Genomic DNA, 27,500 nt, shown 5'->3' with positions numbered 1-27,500 from the left:
TCTCTCTCTCTCTCTCTCTCTCTCGTTTAGCTCTGCCACTACGCATCTTTCTTTACATTTTCTTTGAACAATCCTCATAATGTTTCTTTTAATTTTCATTTCTATTTTATTCTCCTTTCATGTACCTCACTTCTTAATTAGTTCTACCTACCGTGCCTGTTCCGTTTTCCTTTACACTTCTAACAAACCTCATAACGCTCCTTTCAATATTAATTTCTACTTTATCTTCCCTTTACTTTCCCCATCGCTGCCCAATCACCATAATGCCACATCTACATCTCCTGCAAACTTCCCTACAACGGTGTCAGGTCGTATGGGTATCTTCAGACGTGTTTTTTTGCCGCCTCCCCCATCCACCGCGATGCCCGAGACGCCGCCAAGTGGTAACGCGAACAGGTGCACTCTGTTAGGCTAAGAGGACGTGCATCATTTGTGTGTAATTGTAGTAATAGTAGTAGAAGTGCTAGGGGGTATTAGTGGTGGTGGTGTTAGTGGTAGTAGTAGTAGTAGTACTCGTAGTAGTAGTAGTAGTAGTAGTAGTAGTAGTAGTAGTAGTAGTAGTAGTAGTAGAAGTAATAATAGTAGAAGTAATAGCAGTAGTGGTAGCTGCTGTTGTTGTTGTTGTTGTGGTGGTAGTAGTAGTAGTAGTAGTAGTAGTAGTAGTAGTAGTAGTAGTAGCAGCAGCAGTAGTAACCGACTACAAACTATTTCGATCTGTGTGTGTGTGTGTGTGTGTGTGTGTGTGTGTGTGTGTGTGTGTGTGTGTGTGTGTGTGTGTGTGTGTGTGCTCGCGGGCGTACATAACACATTTACACACTCGGGGCTCACGTCCTCAGCAATAATCTTTCTGTTACGCTTCACAACATAATGGAGGCGCCAACTTTGAAGCCTCACAGCACGTCATTCGCGTCTTGTTAACACTTTTCATCGTTTTCTTTCTATTCTCGCGGCTTTGATGGTGGAAAAATTTGCGGAATAGAATTTTTCCCTCTCATCTCATTGTGTGGGGTGAAGGTGACGCTGTATTGTGGTCTGGCGGCGACGGGTTGTGTGGTTATAATAAGATAGATAATATACATGCTGCCTCTAACGCACTGTGTGAAGGGTGACGAGTGTATTTATATCTATAGAACTACGGTACGTCCTCTATCATACTCTTTGTGACGTCATTGCTATAGGGTGTTGAAATCAGTTGGTGCGTCAGTCCTTTCCTGTCCGGTTATTTGAATTATTTATGAAAGTATTGGGAGTATTTAGCCCGCTTATTAACTAAAGTGAGTGATTATTTTTGTGGCTATTTTTTATCTAATTTGTATTATCAGGGAGCTTTTTTTTATAGTAATGTATGATTCTTCTCTGTGGAATATTTGAGTGAATAAAGAAAATGAAATCATATATATATATTTTTTTGTGCCGTTATGTACTTTTGTATCGTTAAGTATTTTCTTATGAGATGATTGGCAACCTTCCTTTCATCACACTACTCCATGACTTTTAATTTATGAAGGATGGTTCGAAGAAGAACAAAGAAAATAAGAAAAAAAAAGGATATAAATAAAAACAAACATATTCCTTAAGAGGCACTTTAGCAGGGAGATGAAAAAAGAAGAAGAAAAAAAAAAACAAGAAATTTTAACTTCAGAATGTAAATAAGGCTCGCTGCGCCGCCTCATATTTTACTCTTATCAAGTTTTGCTGCTAAACTTTGGGGTGAGGACCGGGATCAGGTTTTCAGCCTTAAAGATCACGTGTCATATACTCCCGCTCTACTTCCCCTTCTTATGCCTCATCTTCCCGCTAATTCAATATACTCTTGTTTTTGTGTATCATAAGTTTTACCTTCTTCCCTGCCTCTTATTAATTTTTCCGTCATTTATACCACTTTTATTTGCACATGTGTGATACGTGCTCTCTGCCTTGTGCTCCTCATCCCTAATCTTGCTTATTCATCTGTATCTTTCTTGTATTATAATTGCTCTTTGCTTCCTTATGTCTTTCCCAATCTTTCTGTCATTTATAACATTCTTCTTGTTAATCATGTTCTCTACCTTTACTTGTGCTCTTCATCCCTAATCTCTCTTATTCATCTGTATCTTTAATGTGTGTCATAAATGCTATCTGCTTTCCTCCCTCTTTCCTAATTTTTCTGTTCATTTACCAATTATTTACTTGTTGATTCATTTATTTCATCTCCTGTTATGAAAGGAAACGCTCTTCCTTTACTTGTGGATTTCATCTTTAATCTTTCTTATTCTATCTGCATTTCTAACTCACATTCAATTTTCCCTTTTTTCCCGCCTCATTTCTTATTGTTTCCTATTCATTCGCGTTTCATTTCTAAGATACACATTTTTATTTTACTACCCATCTCATCCTCAACCTTACCTCTCCACCTTTCCATTCACTCACGTCTCATATTTACCAGGTCGTGGCTGAGACGCAGGAAGGTTTAAACAAGTCAGTCTCGTTGGTAATTTTCAGAGCGGATAATACTGCCTCAATTTTTAACGAAGCAACTTCCCCACTCCGGCAAATAATTACCCAGTCTCTGGAGGAAGCAGTGGGGCAGGTTAGGGAGCACTGTCCTCTCTTACCCCCTATTAGCTAAGCAAGAATTGATCGGTTGAATGGTTAAATACGTAATAATGAGGTTATTTAGAGGTTTCTTAACATTAAAACGATAACAAGAGATCGCTAGGGATTTCTCTCTCTCTCTCTCTCTCTCTCTCTCTCTCTCTCTCTCTCTCTCTCTCTCTCTCTCTCTCTCTCTCTCTCTCCAGGCAATTAACATCTATAAAAAGCAAAACAAAAAAACATAAACGCGGGGGCCTCTTTACACACACACACACACACACACACACACACACACACACACACACACACACACACAGCACGGACACACAAACTTTCAACACCTAAGGCAAGTAAGAATAATAAAAGCAAGAAACACACACACACAAAAAGACAACAACAACAACAACAACAACAACAACAACAACAACAACAACAATACACGAGAAAGAAAGAAAGAAAAAAATATCACGAAAAACTGAAACCTCTTCATTTATGCTTCAACATTTGCATACGCAGCAGAAGGCGGGACAGGTGGTGAGTCATTGAGGGGAAATCTGAGGCTCCCAGGTCGCCCACGGTGTGTCATTTCCCCTCAGACTCCCAGCTCGTTTACCCTCATTGTGGGAAACCAGTGAGGGGAAGAAGGTGGAGGCTCAAACTTTTCCGATCCACCTCATTTTGACTCCTTTGAGAATTAAGTCCGCTGGTCCACAAGTCCACCCTCCTCTTCCACTTCCTCTTTCTCCTTTTCTTCCACTTCCTCTTCCTCCTTCTCTTCCACTTCCTCTTCCTCCTTCTCTTCCTTCTCCTCATATTGACTTCTTTGAGAGTTATGTCCTCCTCCTCCTCGTCCTTCACGTCCTCCTTCTCCTCCTCCTCCTCCTCCTCCTCCTCCTCCTCCTCCTCTTCCTACAGGTTCCACTTTGGCCTCATCTTCGATCTTATTCCTCCATTCCAATTACATTCTTTCTCCAATAATCTTTTTTTTTACTCCATCATTTCCAGGTACGTATATTTTTTTTTAGTATTTTTTGGTAATTTTTTTTTTACATTAAAGGAAAAGTTTTCATTTCACTTTTATTCAGTTTTATTTTTTTCCGTGTTCTTCAATTTCTCAGTAATTCTCTCTCTCTCTCTCTCTCTCTCTCTCTCTCTCTCTCTCTCTCTCTCTCAAGTTAACATGTACGCATTATCTCATTTATCTTAACGCAAACATAATTTAACTTTAAACCCCACGAGAAACTTCCCAGATTACACATGTTCAGTTTGGAGAGTTACCGCGCCTGTCAACGTGTGTGTGTGTGTGTGTGTGTGTGTGTGTGTGTGTGTGTGTGTGTGTGTGTGTGTTTTCATGCTACAAATGATCGGAGTTAAGTTAGTTTTACGAAAGTTTGTGCTTTCCTGTAAAAATAACAACAAAACTCATATATACATTAAAGGCTAAGCATCAGTTAGTAAAGCATGCAAAGTATTTGAGCTACACACTCTAGTATCAACTCTAATTATGACTCTAATAATAACTCTTGCTGCACTTCGCCAAGCATTCCTCCTTCTTACAGCACGGCAAGACCTGAGCTAATTACAGTTATCAAAAGTTATTTCCGGGATAACAAAACCGCGCCTCTGCAACTAAAACAACGACTTGTGCAGACTTGTGATTACCAGGCCCTCGCACACACACAGGGAAAGGTCACTGGTGTGTCATTCTTCCTGATTTGCCTCGGTGCCTTCTTACACACAAGGCAACGCTCTAACTTTGAGAAGTGAGTCGCACTTAATTTTCTTGTTTTGTGTATTTACAGGCAATGGTTAGTTTACTTCAGATGTAAAGTATTCTAACGGATATTCGAGGCCATATGATTTCACTGTTGCTTCGTCAGTCAACCGTGAATATAAATGAAGTATGAATGTATATTAATCTTGTCTTGACAGAACATTTCCATCACGCAATTTGTTCTGTACAGCTTGAAAGATGTCTGGCATACGGGTCATGTAAGTGTAACAGCGTAGGTAAGCTGTCCGTAGCCTTAGGATTATATTATTGAACTAAGAGATCAAAAGAATGATTGAAAGGGAAGACTGACAACTAAAATGGGCTTTACTAAAAACAATGCACTTCTTGAATGATCTGTCCTAGAAGTACATGTCAGTTCTCATCGTGGAATCCGAAAAATGCGTAAAACTTTTCATATTTTCTTTCCATTTACTCTTCTCATTCGAATTATTCATCCTAAAAGTAAATGTCAATTCTTATACTTTCCCTAGTCTTGATATCCATATTTAAACTGTGGAATCTGAAAAAAAATACGTATAACTTCTCGTATTTTCTTTCCTTTTACTCTTCTCATTCAAATTACTCATCCTACAAGTACATAATAATTCTCATATATTCTTTACTTTTGATACTTCTATTGTAATTGTTGAATCTGAAGAACACTGGTAACTTCTCATCATTTTCTTCCCCTTTACTATTCCCGGAAACATATTCAGAATCCTAACAATATAAACCGCTTCCCATACCTCCTTCTTAGTATTCCTAAGTAACATTTAATTATGGAATCCCAAGAAGCGTATACGTAACATCCCCACATTTCCCTTCCTCTTAGTATTCCCAAAACAACATTTAATTTCCACATCACAGGAAAACATACGAACTTAAAATTAATATCCCATTTTATATTCCAAGAGCAAGATATGATTTTCGAGTCCAAGGAACCCACATCACATCCCATATATTCCGCCCCTTTGTTATTCTGGCAGCAACATTTAATTCTCGCTTTCTTTGTATCCATCCCCTGATATATTCATTGTTGAGACCAGCTGAGATTGGCTTATTGATCCTCGTGTGGGTGCAGCTGCGGTTCGGTCTCCTCAGTTCCTCACGATGCTTCTAGTTTTGGGTGGTATTGAATGAGTGGGGTTCATATAACGTTTTGCCTATTTTTTTTTTTTTTTTGTTCAGAGGCGAGTGGTGTACTAAAAATATCTTGGGTTACGTAATATTTTGTTGATTTTTGTTTAACATTTTGTCTATATTCTTAGATATTTTTTTTAATCTTTCTATCTATTTATCTATCTATCTATCCGTCTATCTATATTTATCTATATCTATCTATCCATCCATCTACCTGTCTGTCTACCTATCTTTCTTACCTATCTAATTATCTCTCTATCTATTTATCTCTATCTCTATGTACCTATCTATCTATCAGTATATATGTCTGTCTGTCTGTCTGCTAAATATCTTTCCATCTATCTGTCTATTTATCTCTCTCGATCTATCTATAAATCTATCTACATATCTACCAATCACTTTCCTATACTTGGTTCCATCATTTAATCCATCTCGGCTTTACATAACCTCCCACGTTATTTCAAAAGGAAATGCTTTATTTATCTCGTCTCGCTTTTACATAACAGCTTATCTGTTTTATACCTTAATGCATTATTCAACTCGTCTCCCAGCACGCTATTAATATTTTAGACTAACCCTTCAAGCTGTTTACTTATATAAACGTGGGAACTTATGTAACAAGCCACCTAGCAGTTTAGCAACAATCTGGTCTAACAATTAATCTAAAAGGGTATAACAACTATCAAAAGACCTACAACGATCTAAACAACTCAACAACTAATGACACTTTTAACGACTTTCAACAACCTAAACATCCAACAACTTAACAACTAAACTAACGATTCCTCTACCGATGCATCTAACAATTTATCATTTATTTCGTCTGATGATTAACCTAACCAGTATGTAATAAATATAATGCCCACAACCTAATAATTTATCTAAAAAAATTAACAACTAAACTAACAACTCCTCTAACAACGTACGTATCTAATAACCCACCAAACAACTTCTCAAACAACTAATCTAACAATTTACCTATCCATAACTATCAATTTCTCAGCTTTTTTTTAAAAACCTTTCCATCTTTCATATACTCGTCCCTAACAACAAAATTACAATCTACTCCTGTACTATTTCATTCACTCGTACATTGTTACTATACCTGAAAAAGAAAATCAAGTTAATCCATGCAAACTTATCCTTATTAACGCCCAGTAATTACAAACAACGGGAATAAACAACCTTATAAACCTCAAAACAGAGACCAACTTCTAATTTTCCAGTCGACGGGACGAAAAGATAAAGGTTAACTTCACTGCGGCAAGCTTACCAGCGCCATCTATTAGTGGAAACCTGCACCACCATTTTCCCTTCCTCCTGCCTCTCCCTAAGTCAGGAAGGAAGCATGAGGGGTGACGGGGACGCGGTGGCTTTACCTGGCTCTACCTACGTCTACCTGGCAAGAGGAGGGAGGAGAGGGGACTACAGGGGTTAAGGGAGAGATTTGGGGGTGTACAGGGAGGAGGTAGTGGCGGTAAAATTAGGTTTATGTCCTTGATAAACCACGCTGGGAGACACCTGCTCTTCTACCTGTCCATCTGACTACCTGCTACTCCTCTTTCTCACTTCTATCGTTTATCCTCTTTCTCACTTCTGTTGCTTACCCTGTCTCCTGTTTTCTGTTTCCGTTCGTCCGTCTCTTGCTCTCAGTCGTTCTACTCGTTTTTATTCAATTTCTGTTTGTGTTCTTCCTTCTTTTGCTTCTTCTCTTGCTTCTACTCCTCTTCTTGTTCGTCTTTTTTTTCCTCCTTCGCTTCCTATCTCTCCTCCACCACCACGTGACCTAACCTTCTCCTACTTTTCCTTGTCGCCCTCCTCCTCCTCCTTTTCCTTATCGCCCTCCTCCTCCTCCTTCTCCTCCTCCTCCTCCTCCTCCTTCTCCTCCTCCTCCTCCTCCTTCTCCTCCTCCTCCTCCTCCTCATCTTCCATGCACGAACATCGGTTTTTCAAGATTTATATTCTCATTTTCAAGCCGAGCCATTGAGACCTGAAGACTTCTCAATTAACATTCATCCAGGGTCGGAATATTAGCTGAGCAGCCTCAGTGACCTTTCAATTAGTGTGCCCAGGTGACCGTGAGGCATTTTTAATAATGATGGTTGTGATGATTATTTACTACAGCAACAGCAATAACAACAACAACAACAACAACAACAACAACAACAACAACAACAACAACAACAACAACAACAGCAGCAGCAACAATAACAAAACTTCTGTACAACAACAACTACTACTACTGCTACTACTATTACTACTGCTACTACAACTACTACTACTACTACTACTACTACTACTACTACTACTACTACTACTACTGTTACAACAACAACAACAACAACTACTACTACTACTACTACTACTACTACTACTACTGGCAAGACATGCACAGTTTATCGAAACAAGGCGACAACAGAAATAATAAACGCATGAATTATACATTGCAACAGACTTACGAGCTCAAAGCACTAAAACAAATTAACACTGGTACTGGTAAAAATATGCGGGGCAGCACATCCTGCAACCCCACAAATGATAGATTAATCAATACAGATTGACAACTAATGCGTCCATCGAAAAACAAAAACAAAAGCATTAACACTTACACGTTTGAAAGGCTAACACACATACACACACACACACACACACACACACACACACACACAGCGTACATAACGAGGTGCGGTGGCCTGCGGGGAGGCAATCTGAGGCGAGTCTAAGTCTTGCGTGAATATCTAACTGCGCTCTTGGCATTTTTTTGCACACGCGACCCGCTCTGACCTGGAAACTGCTCTACGTGACTTGTGTCCATCGTGCGAGACTAATGCAGCCTGCCTGAAGCCACTTGGAGAAATGACTTTACGTAACCACACAACCTTGCGCTTATTTCCATCTCTGGCCTTGAAATGTTTGCGCGTGTGGACTCGTGGCATGAAAATTGTTCTGGTGTGGAGAGTTTTAATGCAGGCCTTCACCTCTTGGGCAAAAATGACCGCATATGAATTACTTTGCATTTGCCTATGACCTCGAGCTACGATTTCTTTTTATGCAAGGATGGACTGGTCTAGAGCAACGAAAAACCCTCCTTCCCCAGAAAAATAAAAAAAATAAATAAATACAAATAAATAAGATTAATAAATAAAAGGTCTCTCTGTAGGTGCCAGCTCCCACACAGTGTAGTCAAGAGATATGTCCAAAATCTGAGGGAAGTGTCTTGAAATTTCTTGAAACAGGAGGAAATACAGAACCAGACAGGACACAGACAAGACACAGACGAGACACAGACAGACATAGACAGGAGATAGACAGGACACAGACAAGACACAGACAAGACACAGCCAAGACACACCAGATCAGAGTTAATGTGAAGAAACGATCCCTGCTAATGCCTCAGTGTTGACCCCCCCCCCACACCGCCGTACTGCTCAGGCTTCACGTTCTAATTACCTTATCAAGTTTTTCTTTAAGATCGTGCACACTTTTTTAATGTGTTGAGATCGGCTAAGGGTTCAAAAAATGGGGGATAAAACTTACTCAATTTCCCGCTCCTAAAAAGTCAAAGGAGTGAAAAAGTTAGCCTGTGTAGTTTTGAAGGTGTCTTGATACTGCTGCGCCCGGTAGGAGATTGAAAGTTTATAAAATGTTGTTACACTTTGTTCGGAAATGTCCTTCACTGCTCAAGAATCAAGAAACATGACTCTTGTGATTTTAAATTATACTTCTTTTTTTACTAACTGCGGAGAACCCTAATGCAATCTTAAGTAAAATATAAAATGTCCTTCTATATTCAGGAGTCAAGAAAGACGACACCTGTGATCTCAAAATCTTACTGGTTTCTTTCCATTCACTGCGAACCCCAATGCAATCTTAACTAAAAAAAAAGTAATGTCCTTCACTATTCAGGAGTCAAAAAACACGACTTCTGTGATCTTAAAATCGTACTGGCTTCCTTTTTTGATTTACAGCGAACCCCAATGCAATCTTAACTAAAAAAGCGAATGCCCCTCACTCATAAGGAATGGAGAGAAGGGAAGACAAAGTAATAATCACGAGTCACGGCAGCTTACCTTAAAGAACGTGCTGCTTTGATTTGACTCGCCGTGGAAAGAACAAAACGAATACAATATAAATAATCAAACAGGAGAAAAAAAAAAAAAACAGTAATCATGAGACACGTTAGCTTATCTAAAAAAAACAAAAAAAAAAAACGTACTTTCATTTAACTCACCGTGGAGTAAAAAATAAATAAATAAATGTATCCGTGACACTCAAGAAAAAATAAAGAAAAGTTAGAGAAATAATTATACAAGACCATGCATGACCGCCACCATCTTCCAGCACCAACCCCAATTGTACAAAATCTTACCTTTACATGATTATTTTTCTTCATCACTAATTGCCACACATGACTACAATGACCTCTTGACCTTCAGCAGTCCAGTGGTCAGACGGCAAGCTTTGACCTCACTTATCACGACCCCTCCAAAGCGTGACCCAGTGACCTATCATTACCCTGCACTTCCTGGGAGGGTGGGGCTAAGGTGAGAAGAGGAGGAAGAGGAGGAGGAGGAGGAGGAGGAGGAGGAGGAGGAGGAGGAGGAGGAGGAGGAGGAGGAGGAAGAGAGAGGAAAAGAATAAGAAAGAAATAAGAAATGAAATACCATGTAATCTCAGAAAATCAAAGAACAAAATATACAAAGAAAACGAGGAGGAGGAGAAGGAGAAAGAAAATGGGAATAAGAAGGAGAAACAGGAGGAGAAAGAAGACCAGAAAGAGAGAAGAAAAGGAAATGAAAGAGGAGGAGGAGGAGAATAAGGAGGAGGAGTAGGAGGAGGATGACGAGAGTGTGACGGAGAACAGAGAGGAAAAGACTGGAAAAAGGGGGAGAGAGAGAGAGAGAGAGAGAGAGAGAGAGAGAGAGAGAGAGAGAGAGAGAGAGAGAGAGAGAGAGAGAGAGAGAGAGAGAGAGAGAGAGAGAGAGAAGGAAATAAAAGAGGAGAAGGAGAAGGAGGAGGAGGAGGAGTAATGAAGCAAGAAATAAGCGTAAGAACGAAATCAGGGTAAAATTAAATAGCAAAAGGAAAAAAAAACAAAAAAAAACAAAGCAAAACTACAAGAATTAAGAGGAGAAAAAGATGAGGAGGAAGACGAAGAAGAAGAAGAAGAAGAGGAGGAGGAGGGGGAGGAGGAGAAATACGAAGAAAAGGAGAAAGAAGGATAAGAGGAGGAGGAAGAGGAGGAGGAGAAAAGACTGCGGTGTATTTCCCGGATGTGAAATAAGGAGAAGTGTTGTGGTCTTTCATGTATAAAAGGAAGGTTGGGGGAAGGGAAGCAAACGAAACAAGAAAGGAAAGAAAGAAAAAACACAAGGTCCGACTGAGGGGAAGGTGGAAGGGGAGGTGCAAGGGGAAAGGTGGAAGGGGAAAGGTGGGAAAGAAAGTCCGCGAAACGTAATAAACAACAAAGAATGAAAGAATGATAAAGTGCAAAGAGGTAATCACGATACATAAAGACGCGGATATAATATTGCTAATGGAAAAAGAGAGAGAGAGAGAGAGAGAGAGAGAGAGAGAGAGAGAGAGAGAGAGAGAGAGAGAGAGAGAGAGAGAGAGAGAGAGAGAGAGAGAGAGAGAGAGAGAGAGAGAGAGAGAGAATTAATATACACAGACAGACGAAGACAGGAGAAAAAGGAAGTAGGAGGAGGAGGAGGAGAAGGAGGAGGAGAAATATGAGGAAGAAGAAGAGATGGTGAGATGTGGTGAAGGATAAGAGGAAGAACAAGGAGAAAACCCCCGAGAAAAAGAATAAGAAGATGACAACGAGAAAAATAATAAAATAGGAGGCAGAAGACGACATAAGAAAAGGAACCGAAAAAATTAATATAAAGTGACAGAAAATGAGGGAAGGAAAGCAGGTAAATCACACGAACAAAAAACGGGACACGTGTACAAGAGAGTGAAAGGAGGCGAGGTGAGCGGGAGTAATAGGCAGGTACAGGTAATCAAGGGGAAGGACAGGTGGTGGGAAAACTCAGGTGTGGCGTGCGTGGCGTGACTCACAGGTGTATATCTTGACTCACAGACGTGGATAAAGTAATAGGAGAGGAGTCTTTGTCGCGTTAATGTCTCAGGACTGAAGGATACGCGTGCAGAGGGATTAATGGAGGGCTAATGGACAGAGAGTAAGTAATAAATCACGAAAAATGGGCAGGGAAAGTTTATAAATATTTTGGTACGTAACGTGAAACTGTGACTGGAGTTTCTCAGGCTGCAGGAAAAATGTTGCTACCTCCAAACTATGCTAGATTAATAACAGAGGAGAAAAAGAAAAGAGAATAAAAGGGAAGAAGTAAAGAATGAAGCTAAGATTTGATTTCAATGCCAACAGAAAGTAAAACTAACAAAAAAAAAATGCCTACGGAATTAATAAGAGGTTTGATAAAAAGAGAGAGAGAAAAAAAACTGCCAATATTTCAACAACAGAAAAAAAGAAAAACATACTACAAACAAAAATGCAGAAAAAGAATGGATACTGGTAAAAAAAAGCATGACTGCGAAATATGACCAACAGTGTCAAAGAAAAAAAAAAGGAAGACAAATCTGGTGATAAAAGAAGAAAATCACCACACAAGGCTTAAAGATCGATAAATGCACTGAACAAACATCAGCATTCCAAAAGAGCTAATAAAAAAAAAATAAAAATCACCAAACTATAAAATTATTCCGCTACTAATCAAAACTTATCAGCAAACCGTAAAACTACATTAAAAAAAAAAAAGAAAAGAAAAGAAAACGATCAACAAAGACAAAGAAAGAAAAGTAGAAAGTTCCTTTATATTACCTTTCATAATACTGATACCTCACCTCCCCTCATTATTTCTCTCATATAATGTTTTTGTTACTGTTGGAATCAAAGAGAAATGACGCATCAATATTATGAAACCTAATATAAAAAATGCTCATTAGTAAAGTCAAAGGAAGTTCTTGGTAGATAAAAAGAAAGAAAAAAAAACACTCTGGGGAGAAAAAGTAGCGGGTTGTTTTATGTTGAAGGAGAGAAGGAAGAGAAGGAAGGAGAAAAAATGGCGGCACTCTGCCTCTTCATATCTCCTAGTTTGGGAAACAGGGTAACATTAATGAGAGAGAGAGAGAGAGAGAGAGAGAGAGAGAGAGAGAGAGAGAGAGAGAGAGAGAGAGAGAGAGAGAGAGAGAGAGAGAGAGAGAGAGAGAGAGAGAGAGAGAGAGAGAGAGAGAGAGGTGTGTGTGTGTGTGTGTGTGTGTGTGTGTGTGTGTGTGTGTGTGTGTGTGTGTGTGTGTGTGTGTGTGTGTGTGTGTGTGTGTGTGTGTGTGTGTGTGTGTGTGTGTGTGTGTGTGTGTGTGTGTGTAATAATAATAATAATAATAATAATAATAATAATAATAATAATAATAATAATAATAATAATAAACGGTTTATTATTTAGGCAGTTAACAAACTGAAAATGTACAGAGGGGGTGGGGAAATACTTAACATAATGTGTGTATGTGTGTGTGTGTGTGTGTGTGTGTGTGTGTGTGTGTGTGTGTGTGTGTGTGTGTGTGTGTGTGTGTGTGTGTGTGTGTGTGTGTTTCAGGTTCATAGAAATAATATCTAGATTAATGAAGCCCATAAAAATACACTCCGCAAATGAAAATAATTATTTATAGAAAGCAATTTCCACGAACACTACTACTATGTACTCCTACTCTTACTCCCCCTCCTCCTCCTACTACTACTACTACTACTACTACTACTACTACTTTTTCCACTACTGCTAATGCTACTTCTACGTCTAGCATCAGTATTCTGGCCAACAAATCATGGCTTGTATTCTCCAACGCTTCATTCTCTCATCTATTTTCAAAGGCTATTAAGGTGATTTTCCGTGTTCTTGCAAGTGTTTTCCTATATAATTATGATCTAGAGACGTCGTTGAAATATCATTAGGATAAGAAAAACACCCTTCAAATCTCCAATAACTTCCATTACAGGCTGTTGAAATTGGTCAAGATTAGAGATTAGACGTTCAAATGTTTAGGAGTACGGATTAATGAAAACAAAATTAATAGTGACCGCAGAACACAACAAAAGTAACACCAACACCCAAAGAAAGAAAGAAAAGTCACGTTAAGAGAAGGCATTGCAAACCAAAATCAGCAACAACAACAACAACGACAACAACAACAGCCACAACAACAACAACAACAACAACGACAACAACAACAGCCACAACAACAACAACAACAACAACAACAACAACGACAACAACAACAGCCACAACAACAACAACAACAACAACAACAACAACAAAAACGACAACAATAACAACAGCCACAACAACAACAACAACAGCAACAACAATGGCGCACTAAATCACAATTGTATATAATTTTCCAATTTTGAAAGGGGAGAAATTCAACACACACACACACACACACACACACACACACACACACACACACACACACACACACACAGGGACACGCACCTAACAATCTTTTCAACGCTCCTCCTCTGCCTTCCCCTCCTCTTCTTCTTCGTCGTTCCCCTCCTCCTCCTCCTCCTCCTCCTAGTCCTCTTCCTCCTCCTCCTCCTCCTTTTCTTACTTTTGCGTGACTTCAAGGACTGGTTTGTACACTCTTCCTCCTCCTCCTCCTCCTCCTCCTCCTCCTCCTCCTCCTCCTCCTCCTCCTCCTTCTCCTCCTTCATTTGCGTGACTTGAAGGACACTTTTCCACACTCCTCCTCATCGACTCGTCTCTCAAGGTCACGCCCTCTCAAGGTCGCACGGAAATGACACGCGAAGAATAATTGAAGAAGGGAAGGTCGAAACAGATTGCCTCTTCTTTGTCCCATACAATTAAGCTGCCGGTAGTGTTCGTGTTTGGGGTAGTAATTAGGGTAGTTGTAGTTGCTGTTTTTGTAATAGTAGTAATAGTAGTAGTAGTAGTAGATGTTGTTGTTGTTGTTGTTGTTGTTGTTGTTGTTGTTGTTGTTGTTGTTGTTGTATTATTATTATTATTATTATTATTATTATTATTATTATTATTAGTAGTAGTAGTAGTAGTAGTAGTAGTAGTAGTAGTAGTAGTAGCACCAGTAGAAACGGTAGTAGCAGTGGCAGGAATAACAGCAGTAGCGGTAGCAACAGCAGTAGTCGTAGCAGCAGCAGTGCCAGTAGCAGGAGGAGGAAAAGCAGGAGCACCATCATCATCATCAGCAGCAGTAGTGGTGATAAGAACAATAACACTAACACAAAACCAACCCAACTCTAACAAACTAAACAACCACTTCACTGCGGCGCCATAAGCACAGTAGTAAAGCAGGCAATAGGGCCAATTACTCCCGAACATAAGGCAATCAACAAGCCACACCACGGCGCAATGAGGGCGTCGTCATGTGTGGGTAACGAGATTTACGACTAAGACCTCGCGCATTACCGCTATCGACCCACCACCCAGCGGGCCTCAGTGAGCAAGTCCCCGCCGCCTCGAAGATCCTTTGTAGCTGGAAATGTCACCGTTCACCAGGCAACCAAGATCCAGTTTGATGCTTAAATGTCAGATGAAGGAGGACAAGGAGGAGGAGGAAGAGGAGGAGGAGGAAGGGAACGAGGAGGACAAAGAGATGGACGAATGGAAGGAAGAGGAGGACGACGACTGGGAGGAAAAGGGCGACGAAGAAAAGGAATATTCAAAGAACTTAGATGATGATGATGAAGAGGAGGACGATAAATACAAAGGCAAAAAGAGGAAGAAGACAAACATAAAGACGAAAAGTAGAATCAGGACAAGGATGACGAAAGCGAGAAGCAAAAGAAATAAACCGAATGAGACTGGAAAAAAAAAATAATATGTAGCCAAAATATGAATAACAGAAAACAACGAAAATATAAGCACTCTTAATTCACAACTCTCCATGACTCACAAAGCTGGCAATACGCGAGCAGCTAAAAAGTGTTATTCCTTTAAGTATTCAGGCTCGCGTGTGTACTGTAGCAACAAAATCAATGGCTATATGTGCATGTGTGTGTGCGTGAGCGTGCATGAGCATTTCCGTGACTCTGAAAGCTGTCCTCTCACCCACACTGACCCACACGAGCCCTGCATGACGCCAGATCGTTACCCTCGCCACCTTCTCGTATCATGATTCAAGGCTCTGCTATGAAACACTTTTTTGGCGAGACTACCGAGACTTCATTTGGCAGGAAAATTTATGGCTGTCATATTTTGTGAGTTAGCGACCCTGCACCGCTTTCCCTCCTTCCTTCCCTCCTTCCTTCCCCGCCACTGCAGTACTCGAGAAAACAGGGTCATGAAACTGGAGCAAGGTTATCATATAAGTCGTTAAAGTGTAGGACAAGGTCATCAAGGTGTATTAGGTTATTGAACTGTATAATAAGGTCATTAAACTGTGAAATAAGGTCATTACACAAGAGCAAGTTCATCATAATAGGTTAAGGTTACCAAATTGCACAATAAGGTCATTGAGCTGTAAACTAAGGTCACTGAACTGTACCATAAGGTCATCGAACTGTACAATAAAGTCACTGAACTCTAAAACAAGGTCACCAAACTGTACAAAACGGCATATTTAGGTCACTGAACTATCATACAAGGCCACCACACTGAACAATAATAATGTCTTAGAGTGAAGAACAATTTCATCAAGCAGTAGAGTCTCCCCGTTCTGTTCATCACACTTCTCTTCTCTATCTCTTCTTTATATATCTGTATTTTCTCTTTATTCATTTAATTATATACCAGTTTGTGCGTGATGAAATTCATATTATACGAATTAAGGTCAAATAGTTAATTATATTACAAAAATGTTCGAGGTTTGGTCCACATAAGACGCCATAATGAAAATCACCACTCAGTTTATCGTCATTAGCTCCAAAAACCTTCGAATTGACAACGAAAATCAATATTTTTTATCGAATTGACAACGAAAATCAATATTTTTTATAAGTGCATGATTGTTTGATGGGCCTCTCAAGGCGGCAGCTCTTAGAGGAACACAAACCATTTACCTTTCTCAATCTTCTCAGAACCTCTTTAACAACGAAGCTGAAACTCCTTTAGTGATGTATGTATGTATGCACTTGTTTGTCATTTTCAAAGGCAGCTGTCCTCGAAATGGAAAAAAAATGTAAGCTATTCTGGTTCGGCCCCCCACCAAAAAAAAAAAAAAAAAAAAAAAAAAATCTGAGACAACTTACAAGCCGAACTGAATCTCCTGAAAGTACAGGTATATTCTCGTACGTATACCTGGATATGTTTTCCCATGACAACCACTCTTAACCCCTTCGTTGCTAAACAAATGTTCCCTTTAACACATATATCCTTTTAGACACTTACTCTCTTTCCTGTGCTATTTCTGAAACGTAACTAAATTAACCTTCTATTCAGTTTTCCTCGTGCGTATTCATGCAAACAATTTCTACAATATTGTGAGAGTTGACAAAAGACGCTCATAGCAGTAAAAGGATTAAATAGTGTAAATTATTCCCTTTTCTTTACAAATAGCTGAAAAAAATCCTACCTCCTGTAAATCTCAACCGCAACAAGCAAATTCGAACCTTCTTCCAATGCAGCCTTCCCTTGCTGGCCATGCTGCGCTGTTCTCTCCCCCTCGTGCACCGTAACTCCAGCTTTTCCCTTCCACGCCCCATCATTCCCTTCCCCCTCACACAAACACTCACTCCTGCACAACCCTCGCCAGCCCTACACCCAATCGCACCACATAACACCGCAGCAATACCGCCCCAACACCTGCTCCTCGCGCCACACCTGCCTCCTCTACCCTAAAGGACACACGCTCCTTTACTTCCTTCGTTCTCTCCGCGGCTCAGACTTCTGCAGCAGTAAACATAAAAATTTCCTCGTGAACTACCCACATATTTCCTCCCTAACGTTTATCACCAATATTACGAGTACTTTGGGTATTCACTACCTTGGGTACGAAATGTTACGCTTGTTCTTCCTTTGTGTTTGATAAGAATAATTTGATCAATATACGCAAAATTTCAGGGTTATTTTACTTATCTTGACCAACTCCCCCGCCTAACAAAATCGTACACAGCATAGCATATTTGGTTGACTGGTTCTTAAATATTGGGGGAGATAAATTGAATATACTCAATAATCGGGTTGTTAGTGCGAGTCATTAGGAAAGATTTAAAGGAGTATATATTTTTATGAATGTGGATGATAGGTGGATGATAGGTTAGGCATGTTTCATGTAGGGACTGCCACGTGTAGGCCTGATGACATTTTGCAGCTTCCTTAATGTTCTTATGTTCTTATTAGTAAAAATGGTTGGAGTTTTATGTGACATGGTGAAATGTTTAAATATCACAAAGTACTGTTAGGAAAATCCCCTCTCATAATGGGTTGTCCAGTGCCTGCAGCGTGTTGGGCAAATGTTTGCTTTGTTATTATTATTACCTTCTGTTTTGGAGCTGGAGTATTGGATTATTGATATCAACTTTACGTGATGTGAAAGCGATCCATTCACTTCACACACGCTGCCTTTCTATTGCTCTTTACAATTCACCGTAACAAAAACAAACAGGCCGTTTGGGGACATTTACAGCCAAACTGCACCGTTATAAAACAACGCTAATTATCACAAGTGACACTAATTATCAGAAGTGACAGTTTTATCCTGCTCTGACAAATTTTGAAGTATGAAGATTAAATAGTTGCTTTTGTTTACGCGTTATTTCTACTTTCGATGCAATTTCAGGAGTTTTGAGAGTACTTAACGAAACAAAGTAAAATCAAGAGAGAGAGAGAGAGAGAAAGGAAAAGGTAATGAAGACAAGGTAAGGCTGAGGCTCCGGTCCTTTATATAATGCCCCCCTAATGCTATTCTGCCGCTCCCCCATTCGAGACCCGGTGGGGAGGGCCATGAGGGGCATGGGGGGAAGGCAGAAGGAACGGTAAAGAACACGCGAATGGAACATAAAACTCGCTCGGTACTGTAGGGAGACGTGTGTGTGTGTGTGTGTGTGTGTGTGTGTGTGTGTGTGTGTGTGTGTGTGTGTGTGTGTGTGTGTGTGTGTGTGTGTGTTTCAGGTTCATAGAAATAATATCTAGATTCTTTTTTATTTATTCTTCCTTGTTTGTTCTTTGTCTGTTCTCTTTTCTCTTTGTGTGTGTGTGTGTGTGTGTGTGTGTGTGTGTGTGTGTGTGTGTGTGTGTGTGTGTGTGTGTGTGTGTGTGTGTGTGTGTTTAATACTTTGCTTTCTCCCCCCCTCTCTCTCTCTCTCTCTCTCTCTCTCTCTCTCTCTCTCTCTCTCTCTCTCTCTCTCTCTCTCTCTCTCATCCACACAAATCACTCTCTCCTATCCATCACTGCATCCTCTCTTTATTAACCTATTTATCTACCTTTATGTACCTGCATGTCAGTGTTTACCTTACCCTAATTAAGGCAGGACAATTAACCCTTGGCATGAGATACAATGAGGTCACGAACGGCCAGGTGTTGGGGAAGGGAGTCACGGGAACAGACAAAGCCAGGGACACAAACAAGATTATTAGAAGACCCCAGGTGACAGGAATATTTGAATTGATATTGAGGTATCTGAATAACAAACACAACAACAGAGGGACCAGCGGCGGAGCGGGAGGGATGGACGTGATGGTAAACTTAATGATTTCCTAGAGATTGTTTAGTGAAGAGGATTTGTTGTGTTGGTTTTGAAATACGGTGTTTTTAAGTGCTTTTTTTTTTCGGGAGCATTTACAGGGGAAAGGAAAAGGAGGATGTAATGATGAAGTGAATGATTTAGTTTAATTTAGTGAGTTTGGTTTGGTGGTGTTCAAAGCGAGACGGTTGTTGTCATATTGTACAACATAATAGAAGATGAAGTTGTTTATTGTTTATTATTATTATTATTATTATTATTATTATTATTATTATTATTATTATTATTATTATTATTATTATTATTATTATCATCGTTGTTGTTCTTGTTGTTGTTGTTGTTATTTTAAGTATTTTAACCGAACGAAAATAAAAAAAGTGAACTATTTTTACAATGACTTCATACATTGCATATTTCCAGGAAGAGGAAGTACATGTCACACACACACATCAGTATTGGACAAAAGCACATCAAGAATTCATTGATTTCGGGGAAGCAATTGAGGAACTTCACTGCAACGATTTATTTTATTTTTTTAACAAGGAAGTTTTCAATGAATGGACAAAAATAGACTATGGACTCAAATGATTTTTCTTTGTTGGAGAAGTATTTGCAGCGAAGGGAGTACATATTAGAGAAGGATAAGTTAGATTTAAGTTACTTTTCCTGAGAGACATCTGCAGCAAAATTCCAAAGGGCAGGAAGTAAGAAGCAATATTTTTTTTTCATAAACCTCACTAAAAGATATAGAAAACGTGACAATCCTATACTTCACCACAAAAAAATAACAGATAAACTAATAGGTAAATAAACAAAACAGATGTATAAATAAACAAATAACAATAATAATTGCAACACTTCAATACTACAAGACCAAAACTAACATGCAATCCACACCGAGCGCCACCTGAAAGAAGAAGAAGAAGAAGAAGAAGAAGAACAAAACGAAGAAGAAGAAGAAGAAGAAGAAGAAGAAGAAGAAGAAGAAGAAGAAGAAGAAGAAGAAGAAGAAGAAGAAGAAGAAGAAGAAGAAGAAGAAGAAGAAGAAGAAGAAGAAGAAGAAGAAGAAGAAGAAGAAGAAGAAGAAGAAGAAGAAGAAGAAGAAGAAGAAGAAGAAGAAGAAGAAGAAGAAGAAGAAGAAGAAGAAGAAGAAGAAGAAGAAGAAGAAGAAGAAGAAGAAGAAGAAGAAGAAGAAGAAGAAGAAGAAGAAGAAGAAGAAGAAGAAGAAGAAGAAGAAGAAGAAGAAGAAGAAGAAGAAGAAGAAGAAGAAGAAGAAGAAGAAGAAGAAGAAGAAGAAGAAGAAGAAGAAGAAGAAGAAGAAGAAGAAGAAGAAGAAGAAGAAGAAGAAGAAGAAGAAGAAGAAGAAGAAGAAGAAGAAGAAGAAGAAGAAGAAGAAGAAGAAGAAGAAGAAGAAGAAGAAGAAGAAGAAGAAGAAGAAGAAGAAGAAGAAGAAGAAGAAGAAGAAACAGATATATAAATAAACAAATAACAATAATAATTCCAACACTTTAGTCCTACAAGAGCAAAACTAACACACAATCCAGACCGAGCGCCACCACAATGGGTCACCGCGCCACATTACACAACACATGACACGCTGACCCGCGGCGCAGCCCATTCCTTCACTGCATGCCGCACATATTGGACACTCGCACCTCTCTGTTGTACACCCTGGCGCCACACAGCGCACCGAGGAGAGCAGCAGCAGCAGCAGCAGGAAAAGAAAAAAAAAAAGGAAAAAGAAAAAGAAAATGAAGGAGGAGGAGGAAAAGGAGAAGAAGAAGAAGAAGAGAAACAAGAAGAGAAATAACAATGAGAAACAAGAACAACAACAAGAACGAGAACAACAAGAACAAGAATAATAACAACAGCAACAACAACAACAACTAGAAGAACAAGAGCAATGGAGAGAGAGAGAGAGAGAGAGAGAGAGAGAGAGAGAGAGAGAGAGAGAGAGAGAGAGAGAGAGAGAGAGAGAGAGAGAGAGAGAGACATTCTATCACACCCAAGGGAACACATCTGGCACACCCACACCTGGCACACAATGCAGATCTGACAACCAACCTTACGGGCCCACCTGCAGAGCTCCCGGGCGGGCCTTCTACCGTATCGCCAATAAACACGTATTGATCACACGCGCGCCGGGACCCAAAACACGAGGCGACTCTCACTAATCTTCCGCAGAGTTCCGCCTTGGACTCGAGTAATGAGGTCCACCGACTCTTAACTCTCCTGCGTTGAAAGGTCAGCGGGGCAGCGACTCCCTTACTCCTTCGCTAACAAATTATCTCAGTCGCCGCAGCAACGCACCTTACGTAGCAGTTGTGTTGCGTGTGTTGTGCTGCACGCCTCGCCACGCCACGCACGCCACGCCCCGAGCACGGACATGGGTAGTGTGACTGTGGCATACCAAGAGCTATTTTCGTCCCTTCCGTACATGCCAGCACCGCTACGTGTGTCTGTATTTGCGGTGCGTGAATGTCAAAGGCTACACGAAAAAAGACAGTGTAATGGAGTGACTGTTGTAATGTGACATGTTTTGTTTCATTTTATTTCACTGAACGCCCATATAAAAAAAAATGTTCCGTTCTCCTTTTCCATCTCTTTCTCTTCCTTTCTGTTCTTCTTTCTTCCTCAAATGCTATACGGAAAAGACAGGTTATATTTTATTTTACTCTATTTTACAGGAAATCTATATAAAAAAAAAGATAAGTATCGTTCTCCTCCTCCATCTCTTTCTCTTCCTTCCCATTCTTCCTTCCTCCTCAGTACAACTCTCAAGTATGTCACATGACCCTGATGTAATATGACAAATTTTTTTTTATAGTGTATCTGTAATAAAACTGAGTGTCTTCCTCTTAACCAACGCCCATTTTCCTCCTCCTTCCTTCCTCCTTCCTCGCAATGCTCTTGTCAACATAATAACCGTGATGCAATCTGACAATTTGTTTTATAGGGCGTCTATAAAAATATATGTGCTCCTCTCTCTCTCTCTCTCTCTCTCTCTCTCTCTCTCTCTCTCTCTCTCTCTCTCTCTCTCTCTCTCTCTCTCTCTCTCTCTTTCTGTCCCTCTCCGTCTCTTTCCCTGTTGTCCTTTTCCCCTTTCCCTACTCTTTCCCTCCCCCGTCACAACACACTCCACTAACAAAAGCGAGGCACATACGAGGCATTCAATACAAGTGTTATTATTAATTCAGGCCTTGCTCGGATATGTATTGTACTGTGCAGGAAACTTCCCCACTTGGTCCATAACAGACACACACACACACACACACATACACACATACACAGACAGACACACACATTTCCCAGGAAACGTACAAGTTCGAATCTTTTTGTTCACGCGATGCCAGTGTAACAAGCACACCAGTCTACCTTACGTGCTTTTCTTTTTTTTTTTTCGTTCACCTTATCATTATTTACAGAGATGACAAGAAGAGCGGAAATGTTTTTGGGTCAACTGTTTCCCGGTAGTGTGTGCGTGTGTGTGTGTGTGTGTGTGTGTGTGTGTGTGTGTGTGTGTGTGTGTGTGTGTGTGTGTGTGTGTGTGTGTGTGTGTGTGTGTGTGTGTGTGTGTGTGTCATAATTATCAGCACTCAGATAATACGTGGCTCCTACGATAATTTACGACTATTTATAATCACGCTACCGTTAAAACGACACAAAATAACAAGGTTTCTACATTTTATATGAAAAAAAAAAAGCACACCATAGTTTCTGCTGTATATGGTGGGGGTCTCTCTCTCTCTCTCTCTCTCTCTCTCTCTCTCTCTCTCTCTCTCTCTCTCTCTAGTAATTTTCCCAGTTTCCTATATCATTATCTCAACGTTTCTTTCATCCATCTCCTTACTTTCTCTCTTCCGTCGCTTATTTATTTTTCGTTTTCTAATTAACAATGTCTCAGAAACATACTGCATATTATCTACAAACTTTTACTTTTCTCTTCTGTAGCTTTCCAATTTCCAGCTCTTCCCGATTTCATCCAAAAACCAGAACACGGGTCCTCTTCAGTTTATATTTGTTCAGTATGTTGTCATTTTAACAATATGCAAATTTAATAACTGAACAGAATCAAACTACGTGTTATATGCATATTACCAATTTTCTCCTTGTAATTTCTCTTTTTTTTTTAACTTCCTCGTCGAGCTTACATTAGGAAGAAATAGAATGTAACCTTGTTTGAATCCTCCTTTGCACTTATTTTTGTAATCGTAAATGTATAACAGTTAATACTGGCACAGAAACACGATATATATAATGTATAAACCGATCATTTTCTTTTCGTTATTTTCTTCTGTACCTCATTTTTCGTAACAGTGAAATATGAATCTTATAATTCCTCCTTTTCTCTAATTAAAATAGCCAAACATTGCACAAATTAACAATAAACTATCTACATATTCTCTACAAAACTTTACTCATTTATCTCTGTAACTCTGCAGTCTGCCATATTTTATGTAGAAATAGAACACGACCTTTCCTGGATCCTTATTCTCCTCACTTACTGTCTATTCAGCTGAACACTAATTAGTAACGGCCCAATATAAGGGAAAAAAAAATAAACTAAACTATTTTTCAGCCAAAAACCTGTATATTTTTCTTGGCAACAGCATAATTTTGTCGTTCACTTAATATTAAATGAAAGAATAAAATACAGAAAAAGAGAAAAAAAAAACTTGAGTCCTCCATTTCGTCTTTTTAATCAGCTTATCCCTAAACAAAGCAATGTTGACACAAACACTGCAGTCTAAAAAACCTTTGCTCTTTCCTTCTTACATATATTTCTTACCTCCTCGTCCTCTAATTTTTCTTACAGATAAAATATGACTCTTCTTGGACCTTCCTTCCCTCTTTTTGTTGTTTTACCTTCCCCAAAAAAGAGCGTCGTAAATTTATAGTAGCATTACCCGTGTCAGCCGCTCGATATATCACCTCCTTTCTCACCTGCTACTTTATATTTATGCCTTTAGTTTATCTTCCTTCACTCCTGTCACGCTAAAACCCGCCTTATGTTTTCCCCTTCCCATCCTTAACGCCAATTATATGTTGTTCCTTTCTGTCTATCTCATGTTTGATTTTTTTTTTCCTTGTCTGTTTTTTTCTTTTCGTTTTATTTCTTGCTTTCGTGTTTTTTTCCTGCTTGCTCCTTTTTTTGTTTTTGTTTTTGACCGTATCTTCTTTTTTTTTATCTTATGTGTTCGCTTCTCTTTCTCTATCTCTCTTCTTATTTCATACTCCTATTTCGTCTGGCTTTTTTATCTAAGCCATTATCCTTTATGTTTATTTCTTATTTTGTATCTTTATATCTCCTTTTTCGTCTGTTATCTCTTTTATCACCGAGTCTTCCTTTTTACATTTCTATTCATCATTTATCTTTGTTTACTTCTTTATTTTATTTCTTATTTTGTATCTTTTTATTTCCTTTTTCGTCTGTTATCTCTGTTATCACTGAGTCTTCCTTTTTACATTTCTATTCATCATTTATCTTTGTTTACTTCTTCACTCGTCTAACGTATCCATTTCGTTACTTTTGTTCTGTATTCGCATAATTTACTTCTCTCTTAACGTGTTTCTTTAGCAATCTCCTTTTTTACCTGCTATCTCTATTTTTTCTTTGTCTCATTTTGTATCCCCTAATTAATCTCCTATTTTCGTTTATCTTCACCTTTCTTTTCGTACCTCCTTTTATAATATTGCCCTCTACCTTATGTTTTTCCTATCTGTTTTTCTTTAACCGTATTAATATGTACCTTAATTTTTCCCCATACTTCCTTTCGTATCTATTCATCAGTCTATATGCTGTATCTTATTTTATTCTTGTCTTCTCCTCTGTCCCTTCCCTGGCAAAGGCAAGATGGCGATGAGTAGCATTCTTATCTTTTCTTCTTCTTAGCGCTAGGTAAACCGTTGTGAGTCCAGTGTGAATAGTATAGATCATTGTATAAATAGTTGGGTTGATGATACGCGTGGACATACATATCCTCTTTCAAACTGGTTCCTAGTGGCATTTTAGCAGAGGAAGAGGTGGGCGGGGAGAGAGCCTTGTTCTATTCCTATCTGTTAGGTTGCTGATGTACATTTTCTTTTTCAACCTGTTCCCTTCTGGCGTGTGAGTAAAGGGAGGAGTGGGTGGGGAGAAAGCCTTGTCCTATTTCAATTCTTTTTTTTGCAGTACTGAATAAGTCAAAGGTACCATTGATAAAGACCTCAAGTAACTTATGTATTTTCACGTATTTTCACTTCCTACGTCAAACATTCAAGCAAATAGATAATTTAATCCCACACTCGCAATAAAGTGTCTCGCTCTGCCTCTTCCTGCCCGTGTTTGCCTTCCGTGAGCTAAGACGAAAGGCAGAGTCGTGGTTATCAGCAGCCCACTAAGAGGTTCTGATTCACGGAAGTGGGGTGAAGAAGTCTTGAAAGTCTGTTGTCTTAATAAGCTCCACTCCATAACACAGCCCAGCTATCATTTGTGGATAATTGGTGCGCCCTGTTATGTTTTCGTAATTTCCTCCGTATTTACTTTCTGCTAATTTTCCATTTTTGTGATCAGTTTATTAAAGACACTATTTCCTGAGTCTTTTCCATAATGCATTCCGGTCACGCTCCCCTGAAGCTACGGAGAGGATGGAAGTGCAAACTTCTGTTATTAATTTTAAAATAACGAATACTGCTTACGATATCAAGTTTGCAACCTCGCAAAGGAATACACACACACACACACACACACACACACACACACACACACACACACACACACACACACACACACACACACACAAAGAAAGAAAAAAAAACAGCAGCAGATCCCTTGGTAATAACGAAGCTTTTTGTGATGACCCGAAACGTCTAATTTGAAGCAAGAGATGTAAGAGAGTCAGCTGTGGAAAGAGATAGAAAGAAAGAAAGAAGTCTCATACGCAGAGCGCGAAGTCGATCGAGTTACAAAGGAAAGTTTAATAAAGTTTAGGATCGCTTGCATAAATTACGCTTAACAGTCATCAAAGATAGCGTGGGCTTATAACCACCAGAGTACCAGAGTAAACAGCTCCGTGTGAGATGCCTTTCTGTGCCATCTAATTGATGACTCGGGAGGAGAGCCAGAGAAGGAAGAGAGGAAGGAGTGCAAGGGAAGGAGGAGGGAGAGGGAGGTGAGCGGGAAGAAAGGCTAATTGAATGAATTTTTTGCACCGCAAGAGGATGAAGGGGGAAGTAGAGGAAGGAGGAGAGATGGAGATGACGAGGTGAGAAGAGCGTAAGGACGGAGTGAGGGATACAGAAGGAAAAGGATGCGTCACAGGGAATTCATTTTAAAATGCTATTCACTGGCTTCCGTTGTGTTCTCTTGTGTATTTGCCTGCATACGTTTTTAAGGTCATCAGCATTTGTAATCGCTTACGCACGTCATGTCAAAACACTGGCCAAACTGATGAAGTTGATCACGGTGATTTTGCAGTGAATTTCCTTGTTGATTTCACCAGCACCGTGTGGTGGCTTCAGGGAATGAAATCACGGAGTTTAGTTGAATTACGTACCTCCCTTCCACGCATGCGCAACACAGCACCATTTGTATTCAGCATAGTGTGTCACAAGAGTTGAGCCTTGCTTTCATTTCCATTCCCTGTTTTACGTTTTTATATTCTTTACCCTACCTTTGTCCTGACTAATCTGTTTTCACTCGATTGAAAGACACTAAATCAAAGTCATCTAAGATCGGGATTGTCATTTTCCTCAGTACACAGCAGAACCATCCCACCATCAGGAAGACACGAGTGAAAGTCTAGTAAATCACTGCGGGAAGACCATGGGGCACAAAACCTGAATGAACCACCCCCATCGCCATGACGCTGCCTGCCTGTGAAATTTCCTTATAAAGCCCCCGCAGATACACAAGTTCTAAGGAGAGGGTGAGGGAGAGTGGCAGGGAGCTTGAGGGTGAAGTAGAGGACAGGAAAGAGAGGCAAAAGAGAGCTAGAGAAGGAGTGAGAGGGTGACCAGAAAGGCTAAAGGCAGGATAAGAGGAAGCTGTAGATTGTGAAAGGAGAGCGAGAAGGAGGAGAGAGAGAGAGAGAGAGAGAGAGAGAGAGAGAGAGAGAGAGAGAGAGAGAGAGAGAGAGAGAGAGAGAGAGAGAGAGAGAGAGAGAGAGAGAGAGAGAGTGTGTGTGTGTCTGCAGATGTCAGGTTTCTATTTTCAGACATACAGATGATAAACCATTTACAGTGATTTGTGTACACAAGAAGTCTCTCTCTCTCTCTCTCTCTCTCTCTCTCTCTCTCTCTCTCTCTCTCTCTCTCTCTCTCTCTCTCTCTCCCTCCCTCCCTCTCTCTCTCCCTCTC

At 39.7% G+C, this 27,500-nt stretch overlaps 1 protein-coding gene across 1 annotated transcript in view; it reads right to left on the bottom strand.

Annotated features, from left to right (window-relative positions):
* LOC135089256 (uncharacterized) overlaps positions 1-27,500 on the bottom strand; it is a 120,368-nt gene that overhangs the window by 87,141 nt on the left and 5,727 nt on the right.

The sequence above is a fragment of the Scylla paramamosain genome, chromosome 32, assembly GCF_035594125.1.
Source record: "Scylla paramamosain isolate STU-SP2022 chromosome 32, ASM3559412v1, whole genome shotgun sequence".
NCBI lineage: Eukaryota > Metazoa > Arthropoda > Malacostraca > Decapoda > Portunidae > Scylla > Scylla paramamosain.
This window is presented reverse-complemented; position numbering and strand designations above follow the sequence as displayed.